The following is a 13,853-nucleotide window of genomic DNA, read 5'->3' on the forward strand; positions in this document are numbered from 1 at the left end:
TTACAAAAGTATAATCCCATATATTAAAGGGGCTCATTGAACCCCAATCACAAGAATCATGACAAAAACTACATGTCGTACCATTTTGCCCAAAACCACGAACAAAGAGAAAATCTTAAAAGCAGCAGAGAAATAAGACAACTACACGGAGAAGGATGAAGGTAAGGGCGAGTGCTAACTTCTCATGAAGACTTCTGTTGAAGACAATGAAGAAATTTCTTTACCATTTGAAGAAAAATAACTGTAAACCTAGAATTCTTTACCCAAAAAGAATATCTTTCAAAAAATGAAAGTAAAATAAAATATTTTCCATCCATACTATAGCCAGAAGAACTTACCTCCAGCAAACAGAAGAAAAATTACACCAGATGGAAATCTGGACCAACGTAAAGGAATGCAGAGCATCAGAAATGATAAGTAGATGGGAAATTATGAAGACTTAAAAATGAATTAACCTTTATAAAAGATAGCTGAATGTTTAGAGCAATAATGACAAAACTATATTGTGGAATGTATAACATATGTAAAAGTAAAATACGTTACAATAATAGCACAAAGAACAGAAAGGAAGAAGTAGGAGCATAGTGTAAGTTGCATTTACTATATGGGAAGGGGCACGATCTTGCTCAAAGGCAGGTCAATTAAAGATTTATATCATAAACTCTAAAAACTAAACAAACCACTAAAGTATCACAATAAAAAAATAGCCAATAATGTAGCAACATAAATGATATGGAATTATAAAAAGAAATGGTCAATGAATCCAAGAGAAAGTAGAGAAACAAGAAAAAGAGAACAAACAAACGGGACAGTAGAAAACAAGTAGCAAGTGGATAGAATTAGACTCAACCATGTCCATAATCACACTCAGTATAAATGGTCCAAAACCCACTTAAAAGTTAGAGATTGTCAGATCCAATGAAAAACCACAGCCCCAGCACATAATAGCCACCAGAAAAATGACTTTATTTCTTTTAAGGTTTTATTTATTTATTTGAGAGAGAGAGTGAGAGGACAAGCAGGCAGAGCAGCGGAGGTAGAAGGAGAAGCTGAGCAGGGAGCCTGACTCGGGACTCTATCTCAGGACTCCAAGACCATGGCCCAAGCCAAAGGCAGACACCCAACCTACTGAGCCACCCAGGCGCCCCGAGAAAGTGACTTGAAATGCAAAGACACAAATAAGTTAAATGTAAAGGATGCAAAAAGATATTCCATACTAATCGAAAGCAAGTAGTCGCACGTTAATGTCTGACAAGGTTGATTTCAGACCCAGACTGTTAGAGGGGAGACACAGAACTATGTCGTGAAGAAATAGATGTCCGATCATCAAGAGGACATGACAAAAGTCCTAAGTGCTTATGTACCTAACAGAGCTTCAGGATACATGAAGCAAACATGATAAAGACAAGGAGGTAGAAACAGTAGAGTCACGGATTTCAACATCCCTCTCAGTAAATTGATGGCGGATGTAGACAGCCCATCAGTTACAACACCGAGGACCTGACCTGAGGGACATTCCAGAAGAACATGATACTTGGCAGCAGCAGAACATACATTCTTTCCAAGTGCAAATGGAATATTTGTCAAGATAATCCATAGTCCGGGCCATGAAACAAATCTTAACAAATTGTGAAGGATTTTAGTCATAAAGATATGTTCTCCAATCACGAAATGAAATTAGGTTGTAAATCAATACTAGAAACATGTCTCGAAAATCTGTGAATGTTTAGTAACTAAATAAAATGTTTCCAAATAAGACATTGAACAAAGAAGAAACTTTAAGAAGAAATTAGAAAGGGTTTTGAACTGAGTGACAATGAAATGCACTGTATCAACACGTGCAGGCTGCCGCTGGAGCAGCGTCTGGAGGGAAACATATCACTTAGCACCTACCCTAGAAAAGTTTGTTTAAAACCAACAATTCCAACTTCCATCTTCCATCTTAGGAAACTGGGGGAAAAAATAAAAATCAACATAGTACGAGAAGGAAAAAAAATCATACGATGAGAATGGAAATCCATGAAAAAAAAAAAAGCAAAACAACAGCAAAATCAATGAAACAGAAAGCTGGTTCCTTCAGAAAATTGATGTAATGAATAAGTCTTTGGCTAGATTGACCAGGAAAACCAAGAGAACAAAAAAGTCACGACAGCAGGAGTGAGAAGTGGCAGCCCTTCAGGTGATATAGATATTAAGAGCATAATAAGGGACTATTGTGGACAGACGCATGCCAATAATTCTGACAACTAAGACAAAGTGGGCAAGGTCCTTGGATGACAAACTACCGAAGCTCACTCAAGAAAAGAAGACAAACAGCCTTATGTCTGTTAACAAAATTGAATTTGTAGTAAAAACCAAGGGACAGATAAATTCCAGGCCCAGGGAGCTCCACTGGGGGAATCCACCAATATTTAAGAAATAAAATGGGGCACCTGGGTACCTCAGTCGGTGATGCAACTGCCTGCCGTCAGCTCAGGTCATGATCTCAGGGTCCTGGATTCAACCCTCATGTTGGGCTCCCTGCTCAGCGGGGAGTCCGCTTCTCCTTCTGCCTCTGCCCCTCCCCCCACTCATGCGTGCACTCGCTCTCGCTCTCTCACTCACTCAAATAAATAAATAAAATCAAGAAAAAAAAAGAAAAAGAAATCAAACCAATTCTAGACAAACTGTGCAGAGAAGTGGACGAGGGCCTGCCCATAAGTGGCCGAAGTCTCTGCTACCAAAACCAAAGACATTCCCCCAAAATAAAATAAAATAAAATAAAATAAAATATAATATTTTCACAAGCATGGGTGTAAACATTCTCAACATAGTGTTAATAAATTGAAGCTAACAATATTTAAAAAGATAAATCACAACCAACTGAGGTTCAATGCAAGGTTGGTTTAAAATTAAACTATTGGGGACACCTGGGTAGCTCAGTGGTTGAGCATCTGCCTTCAGCTCAGGTCATGATCCCAGGGTCCCAGGATCGAGTCCTGCATCGGGGTCCCTGCAGGAAGCCTGCTTCTCCCTCTGCCTATGCCTCTGCCTCTGTGTGTGTGTGTCTTTCATGAATAAGTAAACAAAATCTTTTTTAAAAATCAAATTAAATTAACAACTAGTATAATCCACCATATTAATAGCAGAAAGGAAAACGCACATGTCATCTCAATGCAGAAAAAGCAGCATCCATCCCCAGCAAATTAAAAACAGAAGGGAACTTTTTCAAACTGATTAAAGTCGTGTACAAAAACACCATAGCTAACATCACATTGACAGAAGAGCAGTAGACACTTTCCCTCTGAGATCAGTGACAGGACAAGGCCTCCACTTTTCACTGTTCTGTGTGACATTCTTATGCGGTTCCAGCCACTTCAGTAAGACAGGAAAAAGAAATAAAAGGGAGCAGAGAAAGAAAAGTCTTTTCAGCAAATCTGTGCTGAAACAGCTAGAGATAGATAAATACCAAAAAAGGAACGAGAAGAAGAAAGAAGAAGGAAAAGGAAAGAAAGAAAAGAAAGAAGAAGAAGAAAGAAAGAAAAAGAAAGAAAGAAGAAAGAAAGAAAGAAATTGATAAATTGCATCATATACAAACATAAAGTTAACCACGGTCCTAAATGTACAGCCTGAAACATCACACTTCCACAAGAAAATATAAGAAAATGTCTTTTTATTTATGTTGGACTAAGATTTCTCTGATGCAACATAAATATGATCCATAAACACAAAAAAATGATAAATTAATCTTCATGAAAATGTACACTTCTGCTCTTATAAAGAATAAAAAGACAAGCCACAGATGGAAAGACAATATTTTCAAAATACGTCTCAGCAAACCACCAAAACTGAGGAAGCAAACCAAGAAAGAAAGAAAAAGACAGGAGTTCCACCAGCCAGAGAGCAAGCAGGAGAGGGGTGAAGAATTTCCCAAGACCTTGTCTTGGGAAAGGGGCTTGTCTGTCCGCGGAGCAGGAGAGATGCGTGCGAGACCGACAGTGTTCGCCACAACAGCTGCTGTGTATTGAGTGTATGAAGAGGAGATTTTTCCACTCAAGGATGAATTTCTGATGTGTGTGATGGTTAATCTGATGTGTCAGGTCGCCTGGAGTGTGGTCTCAGAGAGCCGGTCAAACACTTTTCTGGCTGTTTCTCTGAGGGTGGCTTTGGATGAGATTAACATTTAAATCAGGCGGGATCCCTGGGTGGTGCAGCGGTTTAGTGCCTGCCTTTGGCCCAGGGCGCGATCCTGGAGACCGGGATCGAATCCCAAGTCGGGCTCCCGGTGCATGGAGCCTGCTTCTCCCTCTGCCTATGTCTCTGCCTCTCTCTTTCTCTCATGTGTGACTATCATAAATAAATAAAAATTAAAAAAATTTAAATCAGGCAATTTTGAGTAAAGCAAATCACCCTCCATAATGTGGGTGGGCCTCGTCCAATCAGGTGAAGGCCTGCCTAGAACAAAGGCTGACTCCCCCGAGCAAGGGAGAAGTCTGCTCTTCCTGGGCCTCCAGCTGCCGGCCTTCCCCCGCAGATTTTGGAGTCACCAAGTCTCCACCATCGTGTGAGCCAACTCCCTAAAGTAGATCTACTTACACACTTACCTCCAGTTGGTTCTGTTTCTCCCTGACTCACACGGCTGGCTTTCCAGACTGCGAGGGGTCTGTTGGCCACCGACACCCGGACTGTTAAGCCAGAGTCACACATGTTGATTAGGCCTCATCCTGCCTCACGAACCATAATTTCCAGAAATGAAAACTTGTGCGAGCCTGGAAATGGCAGTGAGCCTCCAGGTTCCCGAGCTGCACCTGGTGCTTACGTGTTAGGAAACACCCTCACTGGCCATCGGTCTGATTCTGCGGCAGAGCCGTGTCTGCACCGCGGGTGGGAGGAGGCGTGAGTTTGTGCGTGGGGAGGCATGCGAGGGGGCGCCAATCTGTCCCTTCCACGCAGGAACGCGGACAGCACCCGAGCCTGGAAACCAAGAAGTTGCAGCAGATACTCATTCTTCAGATACAAGGACGCGGAGAACAGACAAGCATCTCAAAGGGTCCAGAGTGGCTGCATCTGGGGCCTAAGAGTTTGGGGTGGGCAGGGACCGAGCAGTGATCACGGCTTCCCTTCAAAGTCCAGAGCTTTTGTCCTACAAATTATAAAGTTACAGCTTATAACCTCTTGGTGTCAGTTTATTAAAAAAAAAAAAAAAAATCATCGACCAGATATCTGAAACCGCCACATGGAAGACACTGTGCTGGGCTCAGCGGTAGACAGGCAGAAGTAAGAAGAGAATTAATGTCCTCAAAAAGCTTCAGAAGATTTAGGCATTTTCAACCAGAGCAGTCAAATATCTGAACCATGTAATAAACAGTATCAAACAACTGAAAACAATAAAAGTGATAAAAAAATAAAAAAAGAATGTGTAACTGGATTGTCTCTGGTCTTCCCAAGACACCACAAACTTAACAAATGCATTTAGGTTTTACTAAAAACAAAGCAAAATCACCTAAGTCCAGAAAACACTTTTCGTTTCATTTCTTTTCTTTTCTTTCTTTTCTGTTGTCTTCATCAATTTATATGAACCAAATCCATTGTGAAATGAGAGTAGCAAGTATCTCAGAGGAAATCGTTGCTTAACTGTTGGAGGTTAATGTGTGTGAAATTAATCTGGACCTGAATTTTGATGTGATATTTGTATGGAAAGGAGAGTTATTTTTTAAGGTGTTGGAGCCTAGAGCTGTACTGGGTAAACTATCATATGAATAAAATGAAAGCATATTATACCTGCTGAAAAAAAAAAAAAACAATACAAAAAAACCAAAAGTGCATTGTTTGTTAGAATTTTAGGCTCATTAGGAGAAAAGATGACAATGCTTCAGACTGGAACGTTTCCCTCCATTTTGCATCCATCCACACTACACTGAACACAGCTACAACCTCGTGTGACACATCTCTGCTAGAGAGGAAAATGTAGCTTGGTATCTCGATCACACAGATATTAAAACAAGTGCATTTTCCTCTCTTTAAACTGATGATGACCTATGGCTAATCCCCAAGCCTATTTCACTGGGTGACAAAAACTAAAACCCTATCAGTCATGCATGAACAGCTATTTATTTTGTTTAAAGCCGGTCAAGTATTAAAGATATGAAACACAATAATACATCTAGATCTCTTCAGTCTAGAAAAATATATCATTATTTGGATGACAGTTCTAGCATACTCGGTACTGCACAAAGGCTTTCTCTAGAATGGATAAAATTAACAAATACCATAAGGAAATTAAGATTATTTTCAAAAAGAAAATAACACACAGCAGTAAACAGAAAGAGGAAAACTCACTTAATAGAGGATGTGCTGGTACTTAAGACCAAATGACAACTTGTTTCAGAAAAGCACAACCTTTCCTGGAATTAAGACCAGGGAGAGGGATCCCTGGGTGGCGCAGCGGTTTAGTGCCTGCCTTTGGCCCAGGGCATGATTCTGGAGATGCAGGATCGAATCCCACGTCGGGCTACCGGTGCATGGAGCCTGCTTCTCCCTCTGCCTGTGTCTCTGCTCTCTCGCTCTCTCTCTCTCACTGTGTGCCTATCATAAATAAATAAAAATTAAAAAAAAAAAAAAAAAAAAAGGACCAGGGAGAAACCGGCCCCTGGATCTCACAGGAAGATCTGACCTATTTTCTGGAGCGGCAACCTGAGCACTATCTTAATAATACAAATATGCATTTTATAAGGCCACTTCTTTAAACATCCTTAAGTGCACGTCATTACCACAAACACTGGGAAGTCCATTCTGCCTTAGAAAACAAAAGCAATAAAAAATAAATTTATTATTAAAAAAAAGAAAACAAAAAGAGAACAAAAGCAAGGCAGGGAGGGCAAGGGGCTCTCCTGCGAGGTGCTAAGGCCAGGGGGAGCGGAAGCACACGAGGAAGGGAAGGCAAGGAACGTGCGCTCAGGCCTGCAGGGCAACCGCAGCACAGAGGCCCAGAGGCCCAGAGGCCCAGAGGCCGGAGCCCCTCGCAGCTCCTGAGCACTGGGCCGCAGGAGGAGCAGGGCCGCCACTGCTCCAGGGAGGCTGCGGAGCCAGAGGCAGGCGGGACCCGGAGAGAGGGATTTCCATCCCCTTGCGGATGAGCCCCGAGAATGAACTCTAACGAGGTCCAAATCCCTTGCCAAGAAAGTAAGGTGGAAACTTCAGCCAACACATGAGGATCTGAGAACCCGACCTTCTGGACCACTGACACCTCTGTTCACTTCCACCAGGAACGTTCATCAAGTCGCAGTTAGAAAACACCCATTTCAGCAAGAAAACACTTGTCAGGAAGCAACCAAAGAACATTGAAATTACCCACTTAATTGGGAACTATTTCCTAGACACTGACAAGATAGCTTTCGTGGAAGATATATACTTATCTCTGTAGGCACCTTAATAAGTTGTGAGTTTAAATCAGTAACATATAAAAGGAAATTTTCTAGAAATAATAAATAACCTTGGTTTTAGATGAATTGATGTGACTTCTATTTTCCACATAGAAGTGATCGTTTAGCAGGGCTATATGTCTGTTCGGTCCTACTTGTTCACAACTAAACCGTGGCAAATGATCACAAGATATTAATTCTATTCTACCCTGGATACTGTCTGCAGATGGAGAAATGGGAAAAGACAGAAGAAACGGAGTCCTGAGCTCATGCAACACTGAGGCAATAACATAGGCCAACCTGGGATCCCTGGGTGGCGCAGCGGTTTAGCGCCTGCCTTTGGCCCAAGGCGCAATCCTGGAGACCGGGTTCGAATCCCACGTCAGGCTCCCGGTGCATGGAGCCTGCTTCTCCCTCTGCCTATGTCTCTGCCTCTCTCTCTCTCTCTCACTGTGTGCCTATCATAAATAAAATAAAAAAAAAAAACATAGGACAACCTCTCACTCCTTAACATAAGCAAGCCGAGGTGTAAACATAAGCATATGTTTTCCTCCATTTTGGCTCGAGAGTTATTTCTGGTATAAATATTTTTTTTACAACAAAAAAGAGCCTATAAGCACTATTTTTCTTAAAATGGGCCATCATTAAAAAAAAAAAAGGTAGAAAGGGAAAAAATACTGCTAACCATTGGGGTAAGAGAAGAAATGAGAGGGGAAGACCAATAAGCAGTGGGCGAGTCATGGTGACAGTGAGCCTGAGGCCAGCAGGAATAAAGTGACCAACAAGTTTTACCAAGAACACTCCACAGACATCACACGATGGTCACTCAACAAGAGGAAAATATCTCAATGCATCCATGAGAATAAGGTACCCATTTCAGTGGTAGAACAGAAAACGGTATTTACCCTACAGACATTCATAAGGAATAAACACTGAGGAAGATGACGAACCTTTTTTTTTTTTTTTTTTAAGTAGACTCCATGTCCAGCAGCCAGCATGGAGCCCAATGTGGGGCACTCATGAGATCAAGAGCAGAAAGCAAGAGTCTGAGGCTTAATCCAGTGAGCCCCCCAGACACCCTGATGATGATCTTTTAATACAGAAAATGAAAGTAATGATGACAACTTAGCCAAAGGAACACAGTTCTTTCAAATGGACAATCAAGTGACAATTCCAGGAGTTAAGCTCATACTCTTCTGATAGGAAATTTTGAATCTCTTTAGATAAATGTAATTCAGAATATTTATAAACTGTATTATCCTCTCATTTAAAGGTAACCTAAGGTTTTGGGGTGCCTGGGTGGCTCAGTCGGTGAAGTGTCCCTTCAGCTCAGGTCATGATCCCAGGGTCCTGGGATCCAGCCCCACTTTGAGCTCCCTGCTCAGCGGGGAGCCTGCTTCTCCCTCTCCCTCTCTCTCTGCCCCTCTCCCTGGTATACTCTCTCCCTCTGATTAACAAAATCTTTCAATAAATAAATGTCAGTGAAGTTTCAAATCAACCCAAATTACTGTTAGCAAACTTGCAAAGACAACTGCATGTGCACATTGGTATGCTTTTTTCTAGGAATGTTTAGGTTTGGGATACTTTCATGTTTTCAGAAAAAGAGTTATGTTTCCATCTAAACCGAAAAGCAGGGAACAATGATGCTTTCATAAAATTTTAACATTGCAATACAAGCATTTCTGAAAAAGGAGAGAAAGGAAAGGAGACAAGCAAGACCCTGAAACCCTATAGGGTATCACGTCTGGTCGTCTGGGCCTAATGGTTTACAGCAAACCAGAACCAGGTAGCAGAGCTGCCAGTACTTCTATTGCGCAGTGGGCCTAGGTAACACCTGGTATGGATAAAAATGGGGGGGGGGGGGCAAGATTTTACTTATCAATAAGATCAAAGATACTATGAAAAGGAAGATGACGAATCACAAATCCCAAGTGTCTGGTAAAAAGGAGATAGAGCCAGCATCCATGAAAAGAGCTCAGGGATCTGAAACAGGCCTAGGGAAAACCCATTCACCTGAACAAAAGCCCTGACCAATCCTGGGCTCGCCCTGGGGCCTCAAGACTCCCCATGTCAACCACCACACACTCTCTGAGTTTACAACCTGAGTTGATGCCTCCCAAATTCTTCACTAAGGAAATACTAAGGTTTTTATCGAAGTATTCATTAATTAACAACTTGAAAGAAACAGGTACATTTCCCATGTTCTGAAATTATTTAGGTCTTAGACTCTCTGACACGTGGATCCAATTTAAAATCTTCTAGTGGAAAAGGTGGTTGGGGCGTTAAAGCCCCCTGAGACGCTGTCAGGCAGATAACTTTGCTGGCCCCTGGACACCACAAACTCGGATTTCCAGTGAGCCTTTTCCCCTCCTGCTATTTACAGTCACTCAGAGCCCAGCTGACCTCCACCCAGGGAACCAGGAATGCCATCTCCTTCTATTAGAATATGCACCTGACTCCCACGCGAGAAAAACTTAGCAGGGCTGTTTCAGCGGTGTCATTGTGCAGAGGCTCATTTGCTCGATTCCTATGAGCAAACTCAGTCATAAAGATACTTTGGCTTACTATATTACAAACAGAATTACTCCTTGAAAATAAGAAAGACTTTAGAATGAACTTGCAAATTAATTGAGTCTATTATTTTGGAATGTGAATTGAATGTGGTTATATTTAGTTCTTTATATTTAAGTGTACAAGACTTCAGAAATACAGGAGTGTACTTAGTACCTTAAAGTAAGTTCATACAAATTTAGGGACAAAAAACAAAAACATGTTCTTACGCGAGCCGTCATTTCAGGTGTTCATGAAGTCAAACATATATATTTGAAATGATCTAACTTTCTGTCTAATGACAGTCATGCAGACAAAATTTACTGGTTCATCAAACTATAGTGCAAGTATATGAATTTATTTGTAATAAATTATCATTTTTGCATATATCAGTCAAAGCACAAGGCCTAAACACTTGCAACCAAAATGAATTATTAATTTAATTGTCACAAAACATGAGACACCTAGGTCTGGGAAATGAACAAGGGGTAGTGGAAGGGGAGGGTGGGGGGGTGGGGGTGACTGGGTGATGGGCACTGAGGGGGGCACTTGGCGGGATGAGCACTGGGTGTTATGCTAATGTTGGCAAATTGAACTCCAATAAAAAAAATTAATTGTCACAGCCTATTTGGCTAAGTTCTATTACTATTTGTTATAATATGCAATGCATAAGGGGGAGAATCAGATTGAAAATCTAAAAAAGTAAACCGATTATTTTGTCCTGGAGAAATTAAAATACAGCAAGGTGACAAAATTAGAGCCAAGGCATTAATGTTTTAAATAGGTAAAAAAAAAAAAAAAAAAACAATGTTTACCTTAATTTAAAGAACAGTTGTGCCCAAAGGGAAGGTTCAACCTGCTGATAAAGAGTTCCTTTGTTTCCAGATACCATGAAAAGGTCTCAATTCCCTCTCCGAGGTAGGAAGGAGAGTGGAATGGGAGCCCTTTGGCGCTGGCTTTGCTACTTGACTGTGACTCTCCCCAGCTAAGCAGGTCTACTGGGAGAGGACACTGCTGCGGGGCTCTGGGCCTTCTGACTTGGTATTTTTGTGCAGAGAGAGGGAGCGCCCCAGAAACAGGTGTCCTAAACTAGAAGGCTTCTGAAACACAGAGGTCTTTGAAATAACAATTCAATGGAAGATGCTCAGTTGAGAGGAACTCAACAGCCTGGACTACATGGGGGTCAGGACCCAGAAGATGGTGTATTTTCCCTCTTGAGGTTCCTTTCCTGATGTAGAAGCAAAACCGGATTAATGCCAGAGAAAAAGCTTAGCACCTCTCAAAGGGTAGAAAGACATGCCATGTTTCTCTTGCCTCAGTGTGGCCTCCCTCTACGTGTCAAGGGAGGAAATGAGCGGACACCAGCAAGTGTCCCTGGAGGATACAGAAAAGGTCATGGGAACCAAACAGTACATGTGGGCTCTTCCCCCTCCTGTCATAATACACAAGAGGTGTCTACTGTATTTAAGTCCTTGGAGGATAAAAATATGTATCAGGTAATGAATTATTCATTGTACGAAATGATGTGAAAACTTATTTAACCTTTTTAAATTCCTAAATAAGGGTTCCCTGGGTGGTGCAGCGGTTTGGCGCCTGCCTTTGGCCCAGGGCGCGATCCTGGAGACCTGGGATCGAGTCCCACGTCGGGCTCCCGGTGCATGGAGCCTGCTTCTCCCTCTGCCTGTGTCTCTGCCTCTCTCTCTCTCTCTCTCTCTGTATCATAAATAAATAAAAAATATATATACATTAAAAAAATTCCTAAATAAAAAGCAAAATGATACATTTGAGTTCAAAACATATACTAGTTACAGGAGGGGAAGGATTTTCTTTTCAGTAATCATCTGATCTGTTTTCATTCAAAATTTATTTGGGGAAAAAATATACGAAGTACCTATATGTAAAGATTCTCAAGGGGAGATAATTAGTACAAGAAAGGACAATGGGATTAGAGTCAGAAAAATAACAATTCTAATATTCATTAATTAAAAACACTAAGTTTTTATTAAAAAAAAAACACTGAGTAAGTTACTACACATTCCTCAATCTCAGTCCTTAGATCTAAAAACCTGGAATAATGCTGCACTGCTAATAACAACTCAAAGTGATTACTGAGATCATGCATGTGAAAGCAACAAAAACACAGCATTACAAATGTTTTGCTTCCACTCCTTATAGACTCATGAAACAAAACTTTGACAAGTTCCAAATTAGAATTTAAGTGATAAAGAATTTGTTGAATTTGAGGAATAATGCGTTCAGGATATGTTAAATACATAGAGTTTGGCTCAAATTAAATATAATGCTGCAAAGAGAAGACCAGACATCAAAATATAAGGAGTAGGCATACATAACGCTCAGTACTTTGACAAATAGTCACGCCCAAACTAACGTGCTAAAGAAAAGACTAGGCCTGCGATAGAAGAGTCAAGCTAAACTGCTTGTAAACACAGAAAATATTGGTAAGAGCATTTTACATTTTTAAAAAGGCAATGAAACATTTGTAAATAAGGAAGAGGTCCTTGGAGGTCCTAAGCTGCAGACTTGTACAACAAACTGCATCATTACTGACAACTTAAAAAAGTACTAAAATCCTAAAGTTTCCAGGAGTGTCTACAGAGTTTCAGATACCATCCCAGAGGATCCGGGGGTAAATATCCTCTGTCATTGAAAGAAAGAGAGAGGAATTTTCACTAGCTCTGAGTTGTACATTTTGCAGATTCAAAAAGTTTGGAAGTAGCCATACTCACCTGAGAGCTGACATTGCTCTGTCTCTGCTCAGCTAATAGAATTCAGTCCATGTGGTGAAGCTAATTATGATACGGTAGCAGGAGAGAAAAAAAAAAGAAAAAGCCTGGCAGTTGAGGACATAATCACTGTGGTGTTATTTCTCACGACTCGGCAACCATAGTATTACTTGGGGGAAGACACAAGATGTATTTCTTTTTTAGTATCAGCAATGTTTAATTCTACACTGAGAATCTGAAAATACTGTTTAAAGTACAGGAAGAAATACACAAAGTTTACTTTTACATCATTATTTTAACTCAAACACATGTGCAGAGGTCAATCCCCTCCGAATAAACTTTTCTACTGTTTCAACTTTATTTCACAATTTCACAAATTCAAAGTCCTTCAAATTGTTGCAAATATTTTTAGAACAGAATTTTCAGAATTCAAAGGACATTAAATGTTTGTGGAAGAGTGGTATGAAATGTCCTATTCAAGGACGGAGCACCACAGACGCAAAACCTGATGAACCGGGCAGCTCCGGGGGCTCAGTGGTTTAGCGCCACCTTCAGCCCAGGGCCTGATCCTGGAGACCCGGATAGGGTCCCGCGACCGGCTCCCTGCAGGGAGCCTGCTTCTCCCTCTGCCTGCGTCTCTGCCTCTCTCTCTCTCTCTCTCTCTGTGTCTATCATGAGTAAATAATAAAATAAAAAACACGATGAACTGATGTGATAAGCATTCTAGAGGTCACATCATTAAACGAGGCCTAAAATGCAAATATAATTGTGTTTGTTACATTTTTAAAAATGACCGAAAATTACCTTTCTTTGGGGTGCCAACTCCATGATTGCCTAGTAGAGGTGTATGTAAGTGCTGATTCATTACAAAAGCAACCCTAAAGAAAGAAATAAGCATAATCCTAGAACTAAAACATGACTCTCTGCTAAGAACCTGTGCATGAAGTATTAAAAACAGGCATTTATATGCGGATATGACCCGAAAATGCACATTGCAGGGGTGCTCCTGGCGAACAAGAAGCTTGTCTCTAGATCCAAGGCGCTGTCACACCTAGAAGAGAATGTAGTAGTGACAGCAGTCGCTTCAGCCCGCTCAAGGCGGCACTTCCCTACAGTCCTCTAGTTTCCTGTAATCAAAAACCCCACAGCCCAGGGGAGG

The 13,853-nt window shown here is 41.2% G+C and overlaps 1 long non-coding RNA gene across 1 annotated transcript; it reads right to left on the minus strand.

Moving 5' to 3' along the window:
- Window positions 1-11,609: 11,609 nt before the first annotated feature.
- On the minus strand, window positions 11,610-13,636 carry LOC119869082. Its single transcript, XR_005386785.1, has 3 exons — window positions 13,499-13,636; window positions 12,698-12,757; window positions 11,610-11,663 (listed from the first exon to the last, which is right to left on the minus strand). It is a non-coding gene; the product is annotated as an uncharacterized LOC119869082 (long non-coding RNA).
- Window positions 13,637-13,853: the final 217 nt, after the last annotated feature.

This window comes from Canis lupus, unplaced genomic scaffold (genome assembly GCF_011100685.1).
Source record: "Canis lupus familiaris isolate Mischka breed German Shepherd unplaced genomic scaffold, alternate assembly UU_Cfam_GSD_1.0 chrUn_S148H308, whole genome shotgun sequence".
In the NCBI taxonomy this organism is placed as follows: Eukaryota; Metazoa; Chordata; class Mammalia; order Carnivora; family Canidae; genus Canis; species Canis lupus.